Source organism: Bubalus bubalis, chromosome 11, assembly GCF_019923935.1.
Source record: "Bubalus bubalis isolate 160015118507 breed Murrah chromosome 11, NDDB_SH_1, whole genome shotgun sequence".
In the NCBI taxonomy this organism is placed as follows: domain Eukaryota; kingdom Metazoa; phylum Chordata; class Mammalia; order Artiodactyla; family Bovidae; genus Bubalus; species Bubalus bubalis.
Genome location: NC_059167.1, coordinates 57,344,291 through 57,350,730, shown reverse-complemented (window position 1 = coordinate 57,350,730; position 6,440 = coordinate 57,344,291).

Sequence of the window (6,440 nt, the reverse complement as noted above, 5' to 3'; positions counted from 1 at the left end):
AATCCCCTGGCAGTTGCTTGGTAATAATTTTCCCCAAGACAGCGTGGACACCACCTCCTAAATGACCTTCACAAATTTCCTTCCTAAGCCCTAACATGCTTGTCAACCTGTGTACCCAGCAATCATTGCCACCTGCCTATTCCAGGCTCCTGTGGGTCTGTGCCCCTTCTAATCCCTCGCAGGGGGGTGATCAGGCCCCCTCTTCCACCCTACTGGCCCTCGTTCCTCCTCACCTGAGTGCTCAGTTCCCCTGCTGCCGTCCACTACCTGCAAACAGGAAAGGTCTGGGCATTGAGAAGCAGAACCCTTCCAGAAGGGCGAGGCGACTTCCCCCCTCTAGAAGATTAGAGCCGCAAGGCCTCGGAGTAGTCCCAAATGGGACTTGTTTCCTCAAAGTGAGGAGTTTCTCGGCCCATGCACCAAATGTTGTAGCCACACGTTCCGGGAAACAAACTCACTCATAAGGACCATGCAGATAGTGGAGTGCAGTTCATTACACCGACGGGCCCAAGGCAGAGTCTCCTCTTAGCCAAGGACCCTGACCAGTTTTTCTGAAAACCTTATATACCCTAAGTGTACGTGCCCAAACCCACCTCCCCCAATTCCCTGAAAGTAGTCTGAACAAAGGAAAAGAAAGATACAATCAAAGTTAACCCCTGATTCATATGCCTTAGGCCTAGGTAGTTAACAGTGGACAATTATCAATAGGCCTGTGGTCATACCCCAATAAGCATAATAGAATTTATGATTCTATTCAGTTACACAGATAATTAGGGTATTCTTTTAGGCAACAGAGAGTCTAGGTACCAGCCCTGGGGCTCTTCCATCCAGGGGGCCTGGTTTTCCAGTTGGTATGTCATTTCCATAGATACTGGGCATATAGCTCAAAGTCCACAGGCCGGCCCAAGATGGAGTCCTGCTTTCAAGATGGAGCCTGTTCTGTCTGTTTCCTCCTTCATGTGTACAGAGTCTTAGCCACCGTCCCACAAGGGAAGTCCCCAGAAAATGTTTTTAAAATGATTGCGGCTGGAATTGAACTGAGCCTTGGATAAATGGAGGGGAAAGGAAAAAAGTATTTCAGAGACTGTGGCAGGAACAATATGGCTGGAGAGATAGGGCACAAATGACAGACTGACTTAAATGAGGGGACCATCTGGTTTTGTTGTTGTTGTGTTTTTTTTTCCTTTTTGGCTATACTGCACGGCATTTGGGATGTTAGTTCTCAGTTCCCTGACCAGGGATCCAACCCACACCCTCTGCAGCAGAAGTGTGGAGTCTTAACCACTGGACCACCATGGAATTCCTAGTAAGCAGCTGTTTTGGGAGGGAAGTGGACATTTGTGCTTTCTCAAATATTTTGTCTGGTCTGGAGAGAAAGGTATAATTATTCCCATTTTACAGATGAGGTAGCTGAGGCTCAGAGAGGGGAAGTGTCCTGCCTAGAAAGTGGCTGAATAGGAATATAATTAGACCTGTCTAATTCCTGAGCCTAGAGAAGAAGATGATGGAATTCGTAGCCCTAAAGGTGGGCATAGTTTGGGGTCCCTGGCCAAGCGCCCAATGCCCATGTCACCAAGCTCTTGCCTAAACAGAAGAAGACAGCATGTGCCTTGATCCTGATTCCATCGTGTGACCCCTGTGCTGGCTCAGGAGGGAGTCAAGGTGGTAAATGGTAGGTGGTTTCATGCCCCCAGCCCTTGATACACACAACTGCTCCCAGGTTACGTGCTGTCCTTCCCTCACCTCCTACTCTCCTGGCCCTCTTCTTTCAAGTTTGAATCAAGCCTCGTCTACCCTCAGGCCCCTCAGGATGCCTGCTGGAGTTGACTTGACACTTGACCGGGCATTAAACCTCTCCCTCCTCTACCAGCACCTGGCCCCAGGGGGGTACCCTTGAGTGTTTGCAGAGTGAATGGGTGTGTGCATGTGCCTGGGGAATCCATATCCTCCAGTCTTCCAGAGAAAGGCAAAAGCATCTGATGCCCCAGCCCTTTTCTGTCTCTCCTCCCCTGCCCTGCTCTGTCCCATTGATGAGGTCAAGGCCTTGCTAAGTCCAGCCAGCCTAGAGGTCTGCAGAAGCCAGTGGGCCTACCGGGCAGGGTGGCCAAGTCTGGCCCACCCCCTGACCCTGCCAGGCTGAGTGTGGGAGAGCAGAGGGCACAGGGCACAGGGCAGGGTGGGCAGGGCTGAGAAGGGCTGAGGAACCAGGCCATGGGGCCACCTTTGAGAGGAGGAGGCTATCTGCCTGCGGTCTACCCAGGGGGCAAGCCAGCTGGGCAGGAACCACCTGTGCCCTTTCCTGACCTGCGGTGAGAGCATAAGAAAGCAGTCAGCCCTGGACCCACTGTCAGACGCCTGCAGTCCAGTCTTCAATGGACACTTGCTTAGAGCCAGGCTGGGAGTGGGTGGGTTGTAAAGATGAGTAAGATCCATTTCCTCCTCTAGGGGACCTCACACCAGACATTTAAGGGACACTCACTTAAATTAAGCAATACTCACTGAGCACTTAAGCACAAGACACTGATTTAAGTGCACAGATGCAGATCAGTTGCTCAGTCATGTCCAACTCTTTGCCACCCCATGAATCGCAGCACGCCAGGCCTCCCTGTCCATCACCAACTCCCGGAGTTCACTCAGACTTATGTCCATCGAGTCAGTGATGCCATCCAGCCATCTCATCCTCTGTCGTCCCCTTCTCCTCTTGCCCCCAATCCCTCCCAGCATCAGAGTCTTTTCCAATGAGTTAACTCTTCGCATGAGGTGGCCAAAGTACTGGAGTTTCAGCTTTAGCATCATTCCTTCCAAAGAAATCCCAGGGCTGATCTCCTTCAGAATGGACTGGTTGGATCTCCTTGCAGTCCAAGGGACTCTCAAGAGTCTTCTCCAACACCACAGTTCAAAACCATCAATTCTTCGGCGCTCAGCCTTCTTCACAGTCCAACTCTCACATCCATACGTGACCACAGGAAAAACCATAGCCTGGACTAGACGAACCTTTGTTGGCAAAGTAATGTCTCTGCTTTTCAATATGCTATCTAGGTTGGTCATAACTTTCCTTCCAAGGAGTAAGCGTCTTTTAATTTCATGGCTGCAGTCACCATCTGCAGTGATTTTGGAGCCCAGAAAAATAAAGTCTGACACTGTTTCCACTGTTTCCCCATCTATTTCCCATGAAGTGATGGGACCGGATGCCATGATCTTCGTTTTCTGAATGTTGAGCTTTAAGCCAACTTTTTCACTCTCCACTTTCACTTTCATCAAGAGACTTTTGAGTTCCTCCTCACTTTCTGCCATAAGGGTGGTGTCATCTGCATATCTGAGGTTATTGATATTTCTCCTGGCAATCTTGATTCCAGCTTGTGTTTCTTCCAGTCCAGCGTTTCTCATGATGTACTCTGCATATAAGTTAAATAAACAGGGTGACAATATACAGCCTTGACAAACTCCTTTTCCTATTTGGAACCAGTCTGTTGTTCCATGTCCAGTTCTAACTGTTGCTTCCTGACCTGCATACAAATTTCTCAAGAGGCAGATCAGGTGGTCTGGTATTCATATCTCTTTCAGAATTTTCCACAGTTTATTGTGATCCACACAGTCAAAGGCTTTGTCATAGTCAATAAAGCAGAAATAGATGTTTTTCTGGAACTCTCTTGCTTTTTCTATCATCCAGTGGATGTTGGCAATTTGATCTCTGGTTCCTCTGCCTTTTCTAAAACCAGCTTGAACATCAGGAAGTTCACGGTTCACATATTGCTGAAGCCTGGCTTGGAGAATTTTGAGCATTACTTATCTAGCGTGTGAGATGAGTGCAATTGTGCGGTAGTTTGAGCATTCTTTGGCATTGCCTTTCTTTGGGATTGGAAGGAAAACTGACCTTTTCCAGTCCTGTGGCCACTGCTGAGTTTTCCAAATGTGCTGGCATATTGAGTGCAGCACTTTCACAGCATCATCTTTCAGGATTTGAAATAGCTCAACTGGAATTTCATCACCTCCACTAGCTTTGTTTGTAGCGATGCTTTCTAAGGCCCACTTGACTTCACATTCCAGGATGTCTGGCTGTAGGTGAGTGATCACACCATCGTGATCATCTTGATCGTGAAGATCTTTTTTGTACAGTTCTTCTGTATATTCTTGCCATCTCTTCTTAATATCTTCTGCTTCTGTTAGGTCCATACCATTTCTGTCCTTTATTGAGCTCATCTTTGCATGAAATATTCCTTTGGTATCTCTGATTTTCTTGAAGAGATCCCTAGTCTTTCCCATTCTGTTGTTTTCCTCTATTTCTTTGCATTGATCGCTGAAGAAGGCTTTCTTATCTCTTCTTGCTATTCTTTGGAACTCTGCATTCAGATGTTTATATCTTTCCTTTTCTCCTTTGCTTTTTGCTTCTCTTCTTTTCACAGCTATTTATAGAAGGGAATGGCAAACCACTTCAGTATTCTTATCTTGAGAACCCCATGAACAGTATGAAAAGGCAAAATGATAGGATACTGAAAGAGAAACTCCCCAGGTCGGTAGGTGCCCAATATGCTACTGGAGATCAGTGGAGAAATAACTCCAGAAAGAATGAAGGGATGGAGCCAAAGCAAAAACAATACCCAGCTGTGGATGTGACTGGTGATAGAAGCAAGGTCCGATGCTGTAAAGAGCAATATTGCATAGGAACCTGGAATGTCAGGTCCATGAATCAAGGCAAATTGGAAGTGGTCAAACAAGAGATGGCAAGAGTGAATGTCAACATTCTAGGAATCAGCGAACTGAAATGGACTGGAATGGGTGAATTTAACTCAGATGACCATTATATCTACTACTGCGGACAGGAATCCCTCAGAAGAAATGGAATGGCCATTATGGTCAATAAAAGAGTCCTAAATGCAGTACTTGGATGCAATCTCAAAAACGACAGAATGATCTCTGTTCGTTTCCAAGGCAAACCATTCAATATCACAGTAATCCAAGTCTATGCCCCAACCAGTAATGCTGAAGAAGCTGAAGTTGAACGGTTCTATGAAGACCTACAAGACCTTTTAGAACTAACACCCAAAAAAGATGTCCTTTTCATTATAGTGGACTGGAATGCAAAAGTAGGAAATCAAGAAACACCTGGAGTAACAGGCAAATTTGGCCTTGGAATACGGAATGAAGCAGGGCAAAGGCTAATAGAGTTTTGCCAAGAAAATGCACTGGTCATAACAAACACCCTCTTCCAACAACACAAGAGAAGACTCTACACATGGACATCACCAGATAGTCAACACCGAAATCAGATTGATTATATTCTTTGCAGCCAAAGATGGAGAAGCTCTATACAGTCAGCAAAAACAAGACCAGGAGCTGACTGTGGCTCAGACCATGAACTCCTTACTGCCAAATTCAGACTTAAATTGAAGAAAGTAGGGAAAACCACTAGACCATTCAGGTATGACCTAAATCAAATCCCTTATGATTATACAGTGGAAGTGAGAAATAGATTTAAGGGCCTACATCTGATAGATAGAGTGCCTGATGAACTATGGAATGAGGTTCGTGACATTGTACAGGAGACAGGGATCAAGACCATTCCCATAGAAAAGAAATGCAAAAAAAGCAAAATTTAAGTGCACAGATACCCATAACTAATGGGATGGTCACAACAATGCATGGAGATAATGAGGCACAGAGAGATTGAGAAGGTTGCCTTGGGGGTTTCCCTGGCCATCCAGTGGTTAAAACTCGGTGCTTCCGCTGCAAGGGCCATGGGTTCCATCCCTAGTTGGGGGACTAAGATTCTGCATGCCGCATGACATGGCCAAAAAAATAAAAAGAAGATTGTCTAGGATCACACAGTAGGTTTCATGTTGGGATCCACAGTAGGCATCTGGAAATGGGGTCCCTGCATTTAGCCCTCACACCACATCCTCTAGGCCAACCCCAGTGCTGGCTACCCCAGCCCACACATGCAGCATCTAAATCCTGGCCCTGCCTCCTCATCAGCAGGTTGGTAGGCTCCATAAACTTGTTGGTTAGTTACTAAGTCATGTCCAATTCTTTTGTGACCCCAGGGACTGTAGTCTGCCAGTCTTCCCAACCCAGGGGTCAAACCTGTCTTTTGCATCTTTTGCATTGGCAGACAGATTCTTTACCACTGAGCCACCTGGGAATTTGCCTGTCTATAAATGTTCCAGGCACCAAAGTGTGTTTTAGGTCCTTTAGGGTGTCACTACTTCTGTTGCCCTTTACCAACCCCCATGATTACATCTGTCCTGTGGGCTTGTCTTCTCATCCTGTGGAAGCTTCAGGCTCCCAGGACTCACTGGTCTCACAGGCTCGAGGAAGATTTTGCACAACACAAGTGCTCAGGTGTGGCTGTGGTTTGGTGGACTGATGGAGTCCCTGGGTCTCTGGGACATGAACAAAGTCATGCTCAGCCTGTACAGTGGAACCACCTGGGGAGTTTTAAC